The sequence below is a fragment of the Moschus berezovskii genome, chromosome 8 (assembly GCF_049115385.1).
Source record: "Moschus berezovskii isolate FMDL1 chromosome 8, NW_MosBer_1.0, whole genome shotgun sequence".
Taxonomy (NCBI): Eukaryota; Metazoa; Chordata; class Mammalia; order Artiodactyla; family Moschidae; genus Moschus; species Moschus berezovskii.
Genome location: NC_142467.1, coordinates 76,764,514 through 76,785,758, shown reverse-complemented (window position 1 = coordinate 76,785,758; position 21,245 = coordinate 76,764,514).

The window sequence follows — 21,245 nt, the reverse complement described above, 5'->3', positions numbered from 1 at the left end:
GTAGTTTTATATTTTGCAATAGGGAATGGATTTTCCATAACAATGATTGAAGAAACAGTAATTAGAATATAGTTCATTTAAATTTATATTTATGGCACACATACTATGTATTAGACTCTGTGTCCTATTCCCTACTGGGGACATGATCTCTTACCTAACATATTCTACAACATACCTGTTTAATAATAATAATGAGTGACCATTTACTGAGAACTTATGCTAAATATTATTCTACAATAAATGCTATATGTACATTATCTCATTTATCCTTCCCAAGTGCCCAATGAAGTAGATGCAAATGTTATATTCAATTTATAAATGAAGAACCAAGACTTACAGATATTTAGTGTGCCACTAGGAAGTGGCAGAGTCCTTATTTGAAACCAAGCCTGTCAAACATCAAAGTTCATATTCTTACCCATTAAGTGGTGGTCTCATTTGCTTTATGTTACTACTTCTAAGAAACACTATTCACTGGATATATGTAGGTTAAACTGAATACCTAATTACCATGTATGGCACCGCTTTCATCAAGAGTATCCCTCAGAATGTCAGTACTGGAAGTTAGCAGGGACTCCTTCCTATCTCAGGTCTAAAACTGAGTCCTACTGGCTTTGTCTCAGTGGTGATGGCGAGAGCAGGCATGCCAGTGGAAGGGAGTAGAAAGGTGTTAAGGTCCCACATGAGTTCAGGATCTTTGCCCTGAGAGAGGTTTGCATTCTAAATCCAAACGGATGAAAAGAGTGACTCCCCAGACACAGATTTGTTCATCTGTTTATTCCATGGTCATGTATGGATGTGAGAGTTGGACTGTGAAGAAGGCTGATCGCCAAAGAATTGATGCTTTTGAACTGTGGTGTTGGAGAAGACTCTTGAGAGTCCCTTGGACTGCAAGGAGATCCAACCAGTCCATTCTAAAGGAGATCAATCCTGGGTGTTCATTGGAAGGACTGATGCTAAAGCTGAAACTCCAATACTTTGGCCACCTCATGCAATGAGTTGACTCACTGGAAAAGACTCTGATGCTGGGAAGGATTGGGGGCGGGAGGAGAAGGGGACGACAGAGAATGAGATGGCTGGATGGCATCACCAACTCGATGGACATCAGTTTGAGTGTACTCCGGGAGTTGGTGATGGACAGGGAGGCCTGGCGTGCCGTGATTCATGGGGTCGCAAAGAGTCGGACATGGCTGAGAGACTGAACTGAACTGAACTGATACCATCTTGAGTTGGTATTGTAGGAAGCAAATTGTAAATGGGAAGGGGTTTCAAGGAGAAAATGGTTAACTAATGAAATAATAAAATCGAGAGAAATTAGGAGAATATAGTGTTGTTAAATCACTCAGTCATGTCTGATCTTTGCAACCCATAGACTGCAACACACTACACCAGGCTTCCACGTCCTTCACTATCTCCCAGAGTTTGCTCAAACTCATGTCCATTGAGTCACTGATGCCATCCAACCATCTCATCCTCTGTCTCCCCCTTTTCCTCCTGCCCTCAATCTTTTCAGGCATCAAGGTCTTTTCCAGTGAGTTGGCTCTTCATAACAAGTTGCCAAAGTACTGGAACTTCAGCTTTAGCATCCGTCCTTCCAATGAATATTCAGGGTTGAATTCAAATCTCCTATTTTGGCAAGTGGTTCTTTACCACTAGCACCACCCGGGAAGCCTGGAGAATATAGTGAAGGTTAAGTCGCTCAGTCATGTCTGACTCTGTGACCCTGTGGACGGTAGCCTACCAGCCTCCTCCATCCATGGGATTTTCCAAGCAAGAGTACTGGAGTAGGTTGCCAATAGTAGGAATATCTTAACACCAAATTTTAAAACACAGCAAAGCAAAACACTTTCCTAAAAATTTTTCTCAAACTTAGACAGATATGTGTTTCTTATTGCACAGTTATTTCTATTACATGTGATAATTTCATGGCTTTCTGATTTTGACTCAGATTCAAAGTATTTAAAGAGGAAAAGCAAGATATAATGGGATAGAGTCCAAGAGATTACATTAGTATTCACATGCAGATAACTGCACAGTGAATGGACTGTTAACTCTAAGGAGTGCTGTAAACCTCTTCTGGAAGCTTCATGGGTTGAATTGGATGGAAGAGTTTATGAAGCAAACCTGTATGCCTGTATACATTTTAAATTGGCAGAACAAATTTGAATATTTTCCTAATGGGAGGTGAATAGGCTAATCTGTGGAACCTTTTATTTATCTCTAGATTATGCAAACCTATGATTCTGTCATTAGACATTTTCTGCATAATTACTAAAACATAAAAGCTGCATCATGATTAAAACATGAAATATAGTAGGTGTTTATCAGAAAAATTATCCAGATCTCTTTGAACTTAAAATTCCACAAGAGTAGATTCTTTTGAGATTACCTCCTGGGGAAAGCATGACTATCTAATCATAATAAAAGTTATTCTTTCTCTGTTTACAGAATTGACTGATGTGTTTTTCAGAAAATCAAATAACTCAGAAGTTGAGAAAAAGACAGAAAATAAATGATAATTTTGTAAAATGGCCTAAACTTTTTCACTTTTTCTTTATCTTAGTGTTTGAAGAAGTTGTAGACATTCTTTTGTTGTTGCTCTTGTTATAATCACACATGAATAAATTATCTAAAAGAAATAAAATTATAAGAATTTTAAAATGAATAAACCATTTGGTGAATGTATGTGAATATTGGGAACGTAGAATTCACACCAGTTAGATTTGTCTTGGAACATTGTTTGATAGCTTAAAGCTCATGAGATTATGAAGCTGGAACATCTTGGAGATTATTCCGTCTTAATTTTACAAATGGGAAAATTGAAACAGGACATTATGGCTTACCTAGGTGATATAAATCAGCGAAATTTTACTGGAAGCCAATTGTTAGAATTCTCAGTTTACCTTTTTTTTTTCTATGATCTTTTCCTATGTTCATTCCATTAAATTGCCCTTAATGTGAAAAAAAAAAAGAAAGAAAACTTCTCTGTTTACTCATTATTTACAAGAAATGCTAAATGGTAAACATATGGAATAAATGCTTTATAAAAAAACCCAGTAATACACATATGCTAATTTTTTTACTGCTTTGATTAAAGATACCGTTTAACTAAATGAGAAAAACAACTGGCTTTGTTTTGATAAGTCTGCTCATATATTCTATTTATATTCTATTATTTGTGCCAAAGTAATGAAAAGATTAGGTCTAATTTTCATGTGTCTAAAGACTCAGGTGGCTACTGGTTGTTAGAAGTATCTTCTAAAAAATAGCAAAATTAAATATGAACTAATAATAAAAGAGAAACTTCATGTATGTGTGCTTAGTCGCTCAGTTATGTCTGACTCTTTTAGACCTCATGGACTGCAGCCCACCAGACTCCTCTGTCCCTGGGATTCTTCAGGCAAGAATACTGGAATGGGTAGCCATTTCCTTCTCCAGGGGAATCTTCCCGAGATCAAACCTGGGTCTCTTGCACTGTAGGTGGATTCTTTACTATCTGAGCTACCAAGAAATCTCCGAACATTCATAATAATGCTAACTAAATAGGAAAATAAAAAGCGGGACTGAAAGATCTAAATGCAGATGAAAGAAATTCACCCCTCTCCCTGTGATCTTTCTGTGGAGAGGCAGGGAGAATGTACTTCAAGAGTGTGTGTGTTTCAGAGCCAGTTGGTCTGATGACACATCCTACTGACTAACTCTCAGCTGATGCAGGAGGGGACCTCTGGAGATCCCCAGAGTTGTGTGTCTGTGTAGCTCTATCTTTCCTGTGCTCTACCTTGCCACTTCAAGATGATTTGGCTTCCCCGTACTTCTAATTCAGTGTACTCCATGCAAGGAAACAACAGTGTTCTTTATGGGTTTCTACTTTTGTCATTGTAGGTATGATTTTTAATCATTCCAGGCAGTACACTAGGGCTACTGTGAGGCTGATCTTGTTTGTTTTCTGTGCTTTCCAATGTCTGAACACTATTGTTTCATACTTTTGTCTGGTTTTTCAGTTGTATCAAGTGAGAGGGTAAATCTAGTCTCAGTTATGCCATTTTGGTTGACAGAAAAAGTCCTTTTTATGTTTTCATGCACAACTTGTGACATAATCTAGTTTATCCATCTCCAACCATCTCTCTAAGCCTAGATGAGAGTGAGAGATGGAAATATGATTCAAGACTAAGGAGAGTTCAAGAACTGGGGAAAAGAAACCTGAGATCAGGGATATATTTTCAGCATCTTATATAATGTTGACAGATGCTTTTATATTTTGTTATTGAAAAACAAATGAATCAAGTTGTCCAACTGTCTGTGCTCATGGGCTCAGTCATGTCTGACTCTGTGACCCTATGGACTGTAGCCCCCCAGGCTCCTCTGTCCATGGGATTTTCTAGGCAAGCACACGAGTGGGTTGCATTTCCTTCTCCAGAGGATCTTCTTGACTCAGGAATCAAACCTGTGCCTCCTGCATTGGCAGGTGTATTCTTTACCACTGAGCCACCTGAGAAGTTCTCTCTTGACTTTTCTCCTATAAATTATTAGAACTATTAGCTTGAGAGAAAAATACAGAGATTGAGTTTCACATTGTTTTGTCTTCCATAACCATCCTCCCTTATGCACACACCACACACACACACACACCCTCTTGTTAACTTTTGCTCTGTTGAATGTTGCACAAAATACCAGAACTGAGCATTCTATTGAAAACTGTGAACTCTCTCCTTGTGCTGTACTGTGCTTAGTTGCTTCAGTCGTGTCCGACTGTTTGTGACCCCATGGACTATAGCCCGCTAGGCTCCTCTGTCCATGGAGATTCTCCAGACAAGAATACTGGAGTGGGTTGCCGCACCTTCCTCTGGGGTATCTTCCCAACCCCGAGATCGAACCCAGGTCTCCTGCACTGCCAACAGATTCTTTACCATCTAAGCCACTAGGGAAGCCCAAGAATACTGGAGTGGGTAGCCTATTCTTTCTCCAGGGGAACTTCCCAACCCAGGAATTGAACTTGGGTCTCCTGCATTGCAGGTGGATTCTTTACCAGCTGAACTACCAGGTTATACAAACACACAAACAAAAAAAGACATTTGACAGAAATTCTCCTTCTCCCCTGAAGTTCCTTTCTGTGTTTTTATGACAAGCTCAGCATCCATTTTTCTTATCTCATGGCTTTTTTTCTCCTTAACAAAATTTACAAAAAAATTGATGAATAAATTACCTAGTTAACCTCAACTTCTGTTTTGGCATACTTCTATATTTATTGGCTAGAAAATCACTTCTTGTCTATTTTAGCTGTAACTCACAAGCCTTTTTAAATTTTTATTAATTTTAATTGGAGGATGGTTATTTTACAATAGTGTGAGTTCTTTATTTTCTTTTTTGGCATACATCAGTGTAGTCAGCCACAGGCATATGTGTCCCCCCTCATCCTGAAACCCCTCCCTCTTCTCTCCCCACTCTATTCCTCCAGGTTGTCACAGAGCACCAGAATGTCTTATGTTTAGAAAAATGCATCCAGATACAGTTATTGCTTTGAAACAGATCAGTTGAAAAGTCACAGGTAGGCAATATTGATTTAAATGGTTGTGTTTCACATCTTTGCTTTTTAGTGAAAAAGCAGTTAAGATCTTCAGAGGTAAGGGCGGATATGATAAAAGGACACTGTCTCTGTCCCTCAAAACCTACAAAAGAAACTCAAATAAATAAAAATCAGAAAAAAAATGATAAAAGAGAATGCATCGTTATATATATTGAAAATACATAGTCAAAGATAAAGGAGAAGGTTTTAAATAACTTTATTGCTTAATCAGCTCCATTTCCCTTCCTATGCACGAGTTGGGCTTCCCAGGTGGCTCAGATGGTAAAGAATCCTCCTGCAATGTGGGAGACCTGGGTTCTATCTCTGAGTTGGGAAGATCCCCTGGAGAAGGGAAAGGCTACCCACTCCAGTATTCTCACCTGGAGAATTTCATGGACTGTATAGTCCATGGAGTTACAAAGAGTCAGACATTACTATGACTTTCACATTCACAAGTTGAGCAAAAAAGGTTAAGGGACATATCATGAAAAATCTCCTCATTATCTGGCCCCTGCATTCAATATGGAGAAAAATAGAATGAACCAGAGGAAAAGTTTCCCTTAAAATGAAGATTAGGGCAGAAAATTTTGCATTTAGAATATATCTTAAAATCTTTGCTTGGCCCGTAAAGAGTTACACGGCCTGATGCCTGCCTACCTTGCTTTGTTATTTCAAATCAGTTCAGCCAAACCAATCTAGGAGCTTGGTCTTTGCCAGAAATGCTCTTATGCAAGATCTCCATATAATTAGCTTCTTTTATTTTTGTTTAGATCTTTATGCCAAAGGTGATTGTTTTGGCAAACATTCATGATAAAATAAGCAGAATTCATTTCAGTTACTAAGTCTGAATAGAGCTTTCCCTTGTAAGCTTAGTAATGGAAGAGGACAATGATAAGGAGTACTTCCATGTGGAAGGGGGAGTGCAAGTGTGTCAGCTTCTTAATCTAGCATGTGGGTAAATTTAAATTTTGTGTCTAGGCTTGGACATTCAATCTTTTAATTTTTTTAAATTATAAGATAATTGCTTTACAATGTTATATTGGTTTCTGCATAATAGAAACCAACAACTTGAATCAGCCAAAATTCCCCTCCCTCTTGAATCTACCTCCTACCCCCTCATCCCACCCTTCTAGGTCACACAGAGTGACAGCCTGGGAAGTAAGTGTTATTTAGCAGCCTCCCATTAGCTAGATATTTTACATATGGTATTGTATATATGTCAGTGCTACTCTCTCAGTTCATCCCACCCTCCTTCCCCTGCTGTGTCCACAAGTCCATTCTCTACATCTGCATCACTATTTCTGCCCTGCAAATAGATTCATCAGTACTGTCTTACTAGATTCCATATCTATGCATTAATGTATGATATTTGTTTTTCTGACTTACTTCACTCTGTGCAACTGGCTCTAGGTTCATCCACCTCAGCTGAACTGACTCACATGCATTCCTTTTATGACTGAGTAGTATTCCACCGTATGTATGTGTGTGTGTATATATATATGCCACAACTTCTTTATCCATTCATCTGTTGATGGACATCTAAATTGCTTCCAGGACATTGATTCTTGAATATGTTTAGTTTGGAAAAATCCATTGATCTGCACAATTATTTCTTCTAGTTCCATGGAAAATTTCACAGGCATTTTGATAGGGATTGCATTAAATCTATAGATTGCTTTGGGTATTATGGTTATAATTAACAACATTAATTCTTTCAACCAAGAGCATGGAATATCTATTTCTTTGTATCATCTTCAGTTTCCTTCGTTATTGTTTTATAATTTTCAGAGGATAGTTCTTTTACCTGCTGGTTTGTTCTTAGATATTTACCTTGTTTGATGTGATTTTAAATGGGATTTTTATTTTTTGCTTTTTTTCAGACAGTTTATTATTAGCATGTAGAAAAGCAACAGATTTCTGTATATCAATCTTATATCCTACAACTAACTGTACTGAATTTATTAGTTCTAATAATTTTTGGTGAGGATTTTAGAGTTTTTTTTTATGAAGTATCATGTCATCTGCAAATAGTGACATTTTTACTTTTCCCTTCCAATGGAAGATTTTTATTTCTTTTTCTTGTCTGATTGCTGTGGCTAGAATTCTCAGTAGTATCTTAAGTAGAAGTGGAGAAAGTGAACATACTTGTCTTATTTCTCATTTAGGAGGAAAGGCTTTCTGTTATTCATCATGATGATAATGTTAACTGTGGGTTGGTTATACACAGCCTTTACTATGTTGAGACATGTACCCTCTAAACCCACTTTAATGAGAGATTTTATGGATTTTGAATTTTGCCAAATGACTTTTTGGCATTTTTGAGAAGATTATATGGCTTTTACTCTTGATTTTGTTAGTGTGATGGACCACACAGTCGATTTGTGAATATTGAACTATCTAAAGGTCCTTAGAATAAATCCCACTTGATTCCTTTTTTATATGTTGTTGAATTCAGTTTGCTAACATTTTGTTGAGAACGTTTATATCTATATTCATGAAAGATATTGACCTGTAATTTTCTTCGAATGTAGTGTCTTTGTCTGGTTTTTGTATCAGGGTAATAGTGGGTTTATAGAATGAATTTGGGAGTGTTGCAGTCTCTTCCTTTTTTTTTTTTAATAGTTTGAAAAGACTAGTTATTAGCTCTTCTTAATATATTTGGTAAAATTGTCCTGAAACCATCTTGTCCTGGACTTTTGTTTGCTGGGAGTTTTACTTTATTTTAAATATTATTTTATTTCTTATTTTCTTAAAATTTATGGGTAGTTATTGGTTAGTTTAAATTGTCTGCTTCTTCATGCTTCAGTCTCAGCAGGTTTTATGTATCTTGAAATCTGTCCATTTCTTCTAAGTTCTTTATTGGCATACAGCTGCTTGCAGTATTCTCTTATGAATGTTTTTTCACCCTTTGTGGTATCCATTATTTTTCTCTTTTCATTTCTTATTTTGTTTGAGGCCTCTCTTTTTTTTTTAATTCTTGATGAACCTGGCTAAAAGTTTATCAATTTTGTTTATCTTTTAAAATTAAAACAACTCCAGGTTTCATTGATCTTTTCTTGTTTTTATTTCGTTCTCTGTTTCATTCTGATATTTACTGCTGCCTTTGTGCTTTGTCTCTTCTTTTTTTCCTTTAGGTGGTAGATTAGGTTATTTATTTTTCTTATTTCATGGGGATGGCCTTTACCACTATAAGCTTTCTCCTTAAACTGCTTTTGCTGAATTCCATAGATTTTGGAGTGATGCGTTTCTGCTTTCATTTTATCAAGTATTTCTGAGTTCCTTTTGAATTCTTCATTGACTCATTGAGTTTTTAGTAACATGTTGTTTAGTCTTTATGTGTTTGTTCTTTTCCCATTTTTCTTTCTATGGTTGATTTTTTAGTTGCATACCTTTGCGGTCAGAAAAACAACTGACATAATTTCCATCCTCTTAAATTTGGTGAGACTTCACAGACTTAGGAAAAAATCTTATGGTTGCTATGGGAAAAGATAGGGAGAAGGGATGGTTAGGGAATTTGGGGTGGACATGTACACAATGCTATATTTGAAATGGATAACCAACAAGGACCTACTGTATAGCACATGAAACTCTGCCCAATGTTATGTGGCAGTCTGGAAAGGAGGGGAGTTTGAGGAAGAATGGATACATGAATACATTTGATTGAGTCCCTTTGCTACTCACCTGAAATTATCACAACATTTTAAATCACCTATACCCAATATAAAATAATAAGTTAAAAAAAATTGGTGAGACTTATACTGTAGCCTAGTGTTTGATCAATCTTGGAGACCATTACATGTTCACTTGAAAAAAAATGTGTATTTTGCTGAGATCCTTTAAGCTGTTTTCATTTTTTTATATTTGTTACCTCTTGGTTGTATGGGAGTTTTTCTGCTATTTTCCAGTTATTTTCAGTGAGACTTGTTCTATACGTAGATATATTTTTTATCTGTTCATGGTAGAGGCAAATTCAAATCTTTTACTCTGCTGTCTTGCTTAGTTTCTCTCTATGAATTTGATGAGTAATTCCATCAGAACTATCATATGGTTGGCTGCTAGATCTCATTTGTTCTCTGAAATATTCCCTCCTGTGGCCTCCTGCTCTAAAAACTCAAGGAGGCTCTTACTTTAAGACAGCAGCACAGGCTCACCTTAGAGCAACAGTGATGGGGAGACTCACCTTTGGTTCCAATCATCCTTGCCTATTTTACCTAGCTGAGCTTTAAAAATCAGGAGTTATTATTATTTTTTAAATGCACACATAATGGAAGGAAAATTCAAAAGGATAAGGATGGGGAAAAAAGCCCCTGGGACGCCAGAGCCTATGATGAATCCAACTGAATTTTACCTATTAATTCAATGCTTTAGGTGTTCTTATTACAATATTTTAGTTTTCACTTATAATATGGAATGTATGACAGGATAGAAGGTGACTTCTATGGGATGTATTATAGGATAGAAGTCTCAAATGACAACTGTACAGAAGTCTAGCCTAGAAGTATGAAGTATTTCAGAATAGAAAGTAATAAGCAATCAGAAAAAAGCAATAGAAGTGCTCTTCTTAGTGAGTGAATGTAGCTCAGTCGTGTCTTACTCTTTGTGACCCTGTGGATGATAAATTTCATGGAATTCTCCAGGTTAGAATACTTGAGTGGGTAGCCTTTTCCCTCTCCAGTGGATTTTCCCAACCCAGGGATAGAACCCAGGTCTCCTGCACTGCAGGTGGATTCTTTACCAGGTGAGCCACAAGGGAAGCCCAGGAATACTGGACTGGGTAGCCTTTTCCTTCTCCAGCGGATCTTCCCAAACTGGGAATCGAATCCTCCTGAATTACAGGTGGATTCTTTACCAACTGAGCTATCAGGGAAGCCCTGATAGTCAAAGAGCAGAGAAGTGGCCTAGGAATGAAACTGTGACTGTTTACTATGCATGATTGAACTGGACCATTTGGATTCAACCAGTCAGACTGGTTGATTTAAAGACTGGTATAGGTGATTTAAAATGTTGTGATAATTTCAGGTGAGTAGCAAAGGGACTCAATCAAATATATTCCAGGCCTAATATGATTTAAGGTTGCTTAGGAGATATTCACTAAAAAAAAAAATAAAAAATCCTGTACCAGTTTCTTTCCCTGAAAACCTCATCCCAGAAGGTCTGACCTTTCTGTGTTGTATTAGAGTTTTCCTACTTTTTCTAGCAATAAATTCAGGTGAATTTTTTTTACATATCAAAGGTTTTATTTTTTCCTTATCAACTCAAAACATAATTTGTATCTAAATTTGTATTATTCTATTCTAAACATAATTTTTATTTATCTCCCACATATATATGCCTTTGTGTGTTTAATTATTGAATAATTGGATAATTAGTGTTTTAAATGTATTACACAGTGGAGTAATTCTCAGTAAGTTTTTATAGAAGTACTTAGGGTGTATAAGTAGTATTTGGGGAAAATCGGTTGAGATTTTGAAATAGACTTGGAATAAAATATTTTTCACATTTAAAATAATAGAACAAAGACTCCTGTTATTCAAAATTTAATATTCAATGACTTTTCAGAATTCATTCAGATAAATAAATGCCTGTATTAGCAAGTTGAATTAAATGATGCAGAAGTATAATATGTCAGTATATCGTGGCCAGTTGGAGAAGGCAATGGCAAGCCACTCCAGTACTCTTGCCTAGAAAATCCCATGGATGGAGGAGCCTGGTAGACTGCAGTCCATGGGGTCACTCAGTTGGACATGACTGAGCGACCTCACTTTCATGCATTGGAGAAGGAAATGGTAACCCACTCCAGTGTTCTTGCCTGAATCCCAGGGATGGGGGAGCCTGGTGGGCTGCCGTCTATGGGGTTGCACAGAGTTGGACACGACTGAAGCGACTTAGCAGCAGCAGCAGCATGGCCATTAAAGTTCATGCCATGAACAACAAAAAAAAAAAGGAAACGAAAACATCACTTAATGGTAACAAATATAATACTTTAGAGAATGAGGCAATTGAAAAACTACTAATGTTATCACCATGCCAGTTACTAAATTCTTATAGTTTGTCAGTTGATTTTATGAGGGAAATTTCTAGTGTTGCAGTCAAATTATCTGAGAGAGTGACCATTTTTTCTACTCTTGTATAAGTTTTATATTTCTTATTTCTGTATCTTGTCAAGTTACATCATGATCTTCTAGAAAGAGTAAACACCAGTGGTAACACAATGGGGACTGATGTCTTGTTCCTGACTTAGTAAATATGAATATACTATATGTGAGCAAGTTGTATTTCATATAAGTGGGGAAATATGAGGATTATTCTATACGTAGGATAGAGAAATGGCCAGCTACTTCATTTTATATATGTCTTTCTTAATATACCCAAATACATTTCAGATGCAGTAAAGCTTAAATTTATAAGCTTGATAGAAGAAGGTAAGAATGAATTTATTTACTGGAATGGGGTAGGCTATTCACACCAGTATTCTTGCCTGGAGAATTCCATGGACCGAGGAGCCTGGTGGGTTATGGTCCATAGGGTCCCAAATAGTTGGACAACACGACTGAGTGATTTCACTTTCACTTTTCACTTTCACACACTGGAGAAGGAAATGGCAACCCACTCCAGTGTTCTTGCCTGGAGAATCCCAGGGACGGCGGAGCCTGGTCGGCTGCCGTCTATGGGGTCACACAGAGTCGGACACGACTGAAGTGACTTAGCAGCAGCAGCAAGGTGACTTAGCGTGCGTTTAGACACACACACAGAGGCTATTCTGAACAATAGAGGAAACTGAGAATCTATAAAGAGAAAGATTAGGGTAATTTTACTGCTTTCATACGATAAAAATAACCAAGAAAATGTTAAATGATACATCATACATAGTGAAAAATGAGTATATTGCAAATTTCAGGCAAAAAACAAATTTACTTGATTTACAGATCCCATGCAAGTTAATGAGAAAAAAAAACTTATAGAAAATAATATATGAGTTATATGCATGATTATCTCATTGAATAAAAGCTAAAGATATTAATAAATATATTAGAAACTCAGTATCACTTATAATTAAATAAATGTAAGGTAAAATAACAGATAATACTTTAATCCATAATATTGGCAACTATTTAAAAATCTTAATGATATTTGGTGTTGGCACATAAATTGGCAAGCAGAAACCCTTATATTTCATGAAAGAAGCCAAAATGTACAATAGGATACAAGATACAAAATGTACAATAGGATATGCCTTGCAGCATTATTTATAATAGTAAAAAGCTAGAATATTAGCTAGGTAGTGGTTAAAAATTTTAATTGTACTTATACATGTTAAATCAGTTCAGTTCATTCAGTTCAGTCGCTCAGTCGTGTCCGACTCTCCGCGACCCCATGAATCACAGCACCCAGGCCTCCCTGTCCATCACCAACTCCCAGAGTACACTCAAACTCATGTCCACAGAGTCGGTGATGCCATCCAGCCATCTCATTCTCTGTCGTCCCCTTCTCCTCCCGCCCCCAACCTTTCCCAGCATCAGAGTCTTTGCCAGTGAGTCAACTCGTCACATGAGGTGGCCAAAGTATTGCAGTTTCAGCTTTAGCATCAGTCCTTCCAATGAACATCCAGGATTGATCTCCTTTAGAATGGACTGGTTGGATCTCCTTGCAGTATAAGGGACTCTCAAGAGTCTTCTCCAACACCACAGTTCAAAAGCATTGACTCTTCGGCGATCAGCTTTCTTCACAGTCCAACTCTCACATCCATACATGACCACGGGAAAAACCATTGCCTTGACTAGATGGACCTTGGTTGGCAAAGTAACGTCTCTGCTTTTTAATATACTATCCAGGTTGGTCATAACTTTCCTTCCAAGGAGCAAGCGTCTTTTAATTTCCTGGCTGCAATCAGCATCTGCAGTGATTTTGGAGCCCCAAAAAATAAAGTCTGACACTGTTTCCACTGTTTTTCCATCTATTTCCCATGAAGTGATGGGACCAGATGCCATGATCTTTGTTTTCTGAATGTTGAGCTTCAAGCCAGCTTTTTCACTCTCCTCTTTCACTTTCATCAAGAGGCTTTCGAGTTCCTCTTCACTTTCTGCCATAAGGGTGGTGTCATCTGCATATCTGAGGTTATTGATATTTCTCCCAGCAATCTTGATTCTAGGTTGTGCTTCTTCCAGCCCAGCGTTCCTCATGATGTACTCTGCATATAAGTTAAATAAGCAGGGTGACAATATACAACCTTGACGTACACCTTTTCCTATTTGGAACCAGTCTGTTGTTCCATGTCCAGTTCTAACAGTTGCTTCCTGACCTGCATACAGGTTTCTCAAGAGGCAGGTCAGGTGGTCTGGGATTCCCATCTCTTTCAGAATGTTCCACAGTTTATTGTGACCCACACAGTCAAAGGCTTTGGCATAGTCAATGAAGCAGAAATAGATGTTTTTCTGGAACTCTCTTGCTTTCTTCATGATCCAGCAGATGTTGGCAATCTGATCTCTGGTGCCTCTGCCTTTTCTAAAACCTGCTTGAACATCTGGGAGTTCACGGTTTACATACTGCTGACGCCTGGCTTGGAGAATTTTGAGCATGACTTTACTAGCGTGTGAGATGAGTGCAACTGTGTGGTAGTTTGAGCATTCTTTGGCATTGCCTTTCTTTGGGATTGGAATGAAGACTGACCTCTTCCAGTCCTGTGGCCACTGCTGAGTTTTCCAAATCTGCTGGCATATTGAGTGTAGCACTTTCACAGCATCATCTTTCAAGACTTGAAATAGCTCAACTGGAATTCCATCACCTCCACTAGCTTTGTTAGTAGTAATGCTCTCTAAGGCCCACTTGACTTCACATTCCAAGATGTCTGGCTCTAGGTCAGTGATCACGTTATCGTGACTATCTTGGTCGTGAAGATCTTTTTTGTACAGTCTTCTGTGTATTCCTGCCACCTCTTCTTAATATCTTCTGCTTCTGTTAGGACCATACCATTTCTGTCCTTTATTGTGACCATCTTTGCATGAAATGTTCCCTTGGAGTCTCTAATTTTCTTGAAGAGGTCTCTTGTTTTTCCTATTCTGTTGTTTTCCTCTATTTCTTTGCATTGATCACTGAGGAAGGCTTTCTTATCTCTCCTTGCTATTCTTTGGAACTCTGCATTCAGATGCTTATATCATTCCCTTTCTCCTTTGCTTTTCGCCTCTCTTCTTTTCACAGCTATTTGTAAGGCCTCCTCAGACAGCCATTTCGCTCTTTTGCATTTCTTTTCCATGGGGATGGTCTTGGTCCCTGAATCCTGTACAATGTCACGAACCTCTGTCCAGAGTTCATCAGGCACTCTATCAATCAGATCTAGTCCCTTAAATCTATTTCTCACTTCCACTGTATAATCATAAGGGATTTGATTGAGGTCATATCTGAATGGTCTAGTGGTTTTCCCTACTTTCTTCAATTTAAGTCTGAATTTCGCAATAAGGAGTTCATGATCTGATCCACAGTCAGCTCCTGGTCTTGTCTTCGCTAACTGTATACAGCTTCTCCATCTTTGGCTGCAAAGAATATAATCAATCTGATTTCGGTGTTGACCATCTGGTGATGTCCATGTGTAGAGTCTTCTCTTGTGTTGTTGGAACAGGGTGTTTGCTATGACCAGTGCATTCTCTTGGCAAAACGCTATTAGCCTTTGCCCTGCTTCATTCCGTGCTCCAAGGCCAAATTTGCCTGTTACTCCAGGTGTTTCTTGACTTCCTACTTTTGCATTCCAGTCCCCTATAATGAAAAGGACATCTGTTTTGGGTGTTAGTTCTAAAAGGTCTTGTAGGTCTTCATAGAACCGATTAACTTCGGCTTCTTCAGCATTACTGGTTGGTGCATAGGCCTGGATTACTGTAATATTGAATGGTTTGCCTTGGAAATGAACAGAAATGAATGAAGTAAAATCTACATGTTTTGACATGGTGAAATGGGATCCTTTTGATAAAAATAAATAAGTAAATACTATATATATGCCAGTATATACACTCTATCAGAAAAATACATTTGTAAAAATGTCCTTACCTTTGAGGAAATACACAGAGGAAATTTGGTTTAGGAATTAAAAAAAGGACATTTGCATTTCATATCAAACACTTTTGTAGGTATTTTCTGACCATTTACATGCAATATGCATTTTAATGTCAACAGGGGTTCTTTGAGTAATGAGATTAATAATCTTTTTTTTTGTTTGTTTATCTCTGTATAATATTCTTTAGTAGCAGAATAAAAATATAAAGATTAAAGTAAAAGTTAGCTACCTCAGATATTTTTTCATGAATGGATATTCTTATAGACATTTTCCCCCAACTGTACTCTTAGGTGATTTTCCAAGCTATTTTAAATATCAGAATTGTAAATTAAATCATCTATTAAACAATCTGAACTTGAAGTGATATTAAACTTGAAATAGAATTATTTTTATCTCATCTCTCTTTCAAATAGTATGTATTTATGTATATCAAATCATCCTTTATAATCACTAAACCGTCATAACAGTTTTTCTGTCAGTTTTGTTTATTTAAAAGCACAAGTAGGCCCATTTTAAACCTCTGATCTCATCTTCTTCACTCCGTCTTGACCTTGGCTTGGAGGGAACTGGGGAATGGACCATTCTTTTCATCCTCTTTCTTCTTTTTCTGGTACTTGAGTAGGAAGGATGAATCAGAGGAAAGAAACAAAGTATTTTCCCTGAAACCGAGCGTGGAAGTGTGCCATTGTTCTAAGGTGGCTGAATCCAAAAACTTCTTGGAACACATGTGTAAATTTTTTGGAATGTCCTTCAGAAGCCTCTCCATTACCCAGTTTCTTAATATATGAAGTCTAACTCCAACTTCATCATCCTTTTCCAATCCTATCCCCTTTCTTAGTAGAGTGGGAAATCGTAGGCACCTAAACCCCACTGTGGTAAAGCACACTTGATTCTCCTGACTACCTTTTACTCTCATTCTAATTCTTTCCTTCCTTGTTACAATGATGAAGACAAGAAGTGTAGGTTATACAAACAGATGCTGCTAGCCAGCTAGTTCTCCTTTGATAAGATGGAAGAAGGACACGGTGCTGACTTCTATTGGGTCTAGTTCTAGGACACCAAGAAGATTACCATCCATTCTTATTTTCCACTAAATTCTCTCATAGTATCCTAATATTCTCCAAATGCTAGCTATCTTTTTACATTTGAGTAAGTCTTTGATGCTAGGGATCTGACAGTTTATTCTAAATCTCTTGTTAGATATAAGATTTCTTGAGGATATTACTAAGTTGATAGTGCTAATAGTTACTCTGTGCCTGTAAGAGAAGAAATGATAAGACATAAAGGCTGAAGAGATAAACTAGAATAAGATCTTTAAAAGTATTTATTCCACCAAAAAATGAGAATTTTGCCCTGGGAAGTCTCTTAAAAATCTAAGTTTACATGGAGTTTCAGAGAAGGAAAGTCATAGGATTTGTGAAATGATAGAATTTAAAAGAGACACAAATGATACCCCAAGTACCATTTTGGGAAACTGGCAAAATAATATTGCCATTTATTTTAATAGTAAAAATTGTAGCAAATTGGAGAGGATATTGTTATTTCAATTTTTAGATATAGAGTAGTTGACTAGATTAGGATTTCTTAGCCTGGACATTCTGTACACGATGATTCTTTGTTGTGGGGAAATATTCTATGCATTGTACATGCTGTGCAACATCCCTGGCCTTTTCTCTCTAGGTGTCACAGATCCTTAAGCTGTGAAAACAGACTCCAGACATTGTCAGCTGTCCCCTGGAGGTCAAAATTGCCCCGAATGAGAAGCACTGACATAGAGGATATGAAAAAAAGTTAAAGTTGCTCAGTCCTATCTGACTCTGCGAGCCCATGGACTATACAGTCCATGGAATTCTCCAGGCCAGAATATTGGAGTGAGTAGCTGTCTCCTTCTCCAGGGGATCTTCCCAACCCAGGGATCAAATCCAGGTCTCCTGCGTTCCAGGTGGATTCTTTACGAGCTGAGCCACCAGGGAAGCCCATAGAGGATATAACCAAGGCAAAAAGTTAGTTGGGAAATTTACTAGGATAGGGAAAAATTACCAGAGTTAAATCAACATTAATTGTATATGTAAACAAAGAACCATTTTCAAAACATAGTGAAGAAAGTCTACCCCAACGAAGGAAGGAAACAGAGGAGCATGGAATCATAAAATCATGAGGAGAGTTCAAGAAAGAAGTGATAAATTATATTGAAAACATAAAAGTAAGATAAACATATTCATTTTATATTGATACTGCTGTTGCATTACAAACTTGGTGACTTAAAACTACAGAATTTTGTTTTCCTATGGCAGAGGAGTTCAAGGAAAAAGTGGTAAATTTTGTGAAAGCTGTAACAATAAGATAAACATATTCATTTTCTATTGATGATGTAGCAAATCACAACAAACTTGGTGACTTAAAACTCTAGAAGTTTGTTTTCTTTCAGGTCTAAAAGATCAGAAGTTTGACAAGGGTCTTGCTGAGCAAACATCAAGGACTCTTCAGAGCTGTATTTCTTTAAGAAAGTTCTAGGGGAAATCTGTCTCTTTACCCTTCCCAGTTTCTAGAGTCTGCCCACTTTCCTTGGCTTGTGTCTCCTCTTCTGCACCTCTGAAGCTGGTAGCATTGCATCTCTTTAACCCTTCTTCCTTTATAATATATCATATCTCTATTTCTGACCACAGCTTGGAAATTTTCTGTTTTAAGAGTTTGTGCTATTACATTGGTTACTGTAATCACAGGATTGCTATGGGTAATTCAGATTACTCCCTCTATCTTATTGTCCTTAATTTAATAGCATGTACAAAGTATCTTTTGCCCTGTTATGTAATATATTCCCTGATTCTGGAAGTAGGACATGAACATCTTGAGAGGGGGATTATTTTGCCTTCCGAAATGAATCAACGAAGGACATTCAGATTTAGAGAACCCACACTACTCATTTTCCTTTAAGTTCAGATATGTTCTTCTTAATAGTCCATGCTGACCATTTTTCAAAGCAAATGCAGTGAAAATGTGTGTGTGTGTGCTCAGTTGTGTCTGACTCCTTGTGACCCCATGGACTATAGCTGACCAGGCTCCTTTGTCCATATAGTTTTCCATACAAGAATACTGGAGAGGGTGCCTAGCCATGGTCAAGCACATTTAAAAAGAAATCTTAAAAAATTAGAAAACTATTTCAATTAAAAATAAATATCATATATAAAATTTTGTGAGATGCAGATAAAGGTTTGCTGTGAAAAATATAATTGAGGGGGAACTCATGTACACCCGGGGTGGATTCATGTCAATGTATGGCAAAACCAACCAATATAATATTGTAAAATAATTAGCCTCCAATAAAAATAATATATATATATTAGTATAAAATATAGATTTATATAAGAATAGTGAGCAAAGAGTATATTTCAAGTAATTAAAAAAGAAACAGAAAATTAAAGAAAGTAAAAGAAGAAGAAAATAAAGATTTAAAGGGAATATGGTTGAAAGTAAGAATATATGAAAGGAGATCAGAAGAAAAGAAAGCTAATTCCAAAAAAAAAAAAAAAGCCTTTACAGTAGAAAATTTGGGGGGAGTGCTGATCAAGAAAATAAAAAAGAAAAGTGGTGCAATATGTGCAATTAAATAAAAATAAAATGCTAAAGGAAGGGGAAGTAGGATGTGAGAGGGAAATGGAGTAGTGTGAGTTCCCTGGGAGGTTGGGTGGTGATGAATTCTCCAGCTTTTGTCAAGCAATTTGTCTTAGAAAGAAGTAAACTTCATTGTAAGAAGAGAGAATGAGGAAGGATGGGTGTGAATGCAGGACAATTTGTTAATTAGGTGACTGAAAATTTACAGAATGCATTAACTTTATCTGGGAAAAATAAAGCAAAAATAATTGTTTAAGGTGAATATCAAAGATTGGTAGGAAGTTTTGATGTAGGAGGCTGATGGGTCCAGGGTAAAGGAATTGTAGGTTCATTCCCTATTAACCAAAATTTCAAGACAGGAACAGCAGGATAATTAAGGCGAGGAGGCTGAGCCCTGCCCAGACCACATATTTCTTGTTCCTGAAGTCAGGAGACCTCCTTGACCATACCCGCACAAAAAGGGTTCCTTGCAGGCTAAAGGAAGAGTGATGGCAAGGGATGCTCTACCCAGATGCTTGTGGTAGGATCTATCTTGGCTAAGAGATGTGTGCGCAAACATGGAAGGGTCCTGAGATGTACCAAATATGGACTATCAACCAGGCAAATCAAAATGATTGGCCAAAGGAAAACTGGAATTAATGCCTTATCTAAGTTATTTAAACTGCCACACGAGCGCAACTCAGGGACTCTCCCTCTGATTCTGCCCATGTGTCTATTCACACGTACTGTACTCTCTTTCCTCTTAATAAACACTTTACTTGCTTCCCTACTTTCTGTCCTTGGGGATATTCTTCTCTGCAAAGCCGAAGAGCCAGGGCCCTTGTCACTGACTACTGGTCTAGTAGTTAGGATCTGGTGCTTTCACCACCACAGCCTGGCCTCAGTCCCTAGCTAGGAACCCAAGTCCCACTCCAAGCTGCTGCAGGTCAAGGCCACTGATATCATATTGAGAAAACTGGAAAACACATAAAATATTTCACTTAGGAGATCAAACTGTGGAAACATAAGTGTTGATGGACATTGTTGAGTAGCTAGAGCAGTTCTCTCTTAATTGATATCTTTGTGAGCTTACTGTATTCCTGAGTCACTTTCCATAGGCATTCATCCAACACTGTGTTACTGAAATGACACCTTGGGTCTGCTTGTTCTAATTGTGACACCTGGTTGTTGTTCAGGAAAGTATGGTGCTTATTTGCAGGGCAACAAGCATGGAACAAAGGGCAACTCTTGTTCAAAAGGCTGGAACTCCCTGATAGCATTTAGGAAAGAGTTTTTAAAGATAGCACTTCGGGTGAGGGTTTCAGTCATGGAATTCATTCTGACTGTGAATTCATTCTCACTGCCAAGTGAGGTAACAGGGTGACTTTTCAGGAATCTCAATCCCCATCCTTCTGGTTTCAACCAGTCTAGGGTCTGCATGCTTGTGGTCAGTATGTGGTCACTATCCTTCACCCGGATAGGGTGGTTATTTTCTGCAGAACAATTCAAAAATATGCACCAGACATCCCTTGAGTAGTAACTGGGACTTTGTTTGATTGCTAAACTATAGCTTATTGATTGCTTTTCCTTTGTTTCTGCATTTCTTCATTTTCCTAGTTAGCAACTGCTTGAGTCTGCTCTTTGGAACTCAGGGAAGGGCTAGGAAACTAAAGCCTTTCCTACAAATAGCAATGAGAGACCAGACGGGCTTTTGTACCCAGGAAGGTCCCATAGGGTCCTGCCCAGTTTCATTTTCCCCTTTCCTTTAATACTCCTCAATACTGAGGGGAACAAGGGTAGGATAAGAAAGGAAATAAGTTTTGGATGGAGAAGTTAATCATAAACTTGGTAGGGGAACTCAGTTTTAGGGGGACTGTTTCAGCTGCTATGGAACACTGGGTCTACTCTTCCTTCAAATCCTATCTAAATTATATTCCACTGCTTCTAGATATAGATCTTTAGGATGCATCCTTAATGTCCCACTGGGCGGGGAGGAAAAGTAATTTTTCCTCTGCATATCATTTTAGGTTATTAGCTGAGATCCTACCT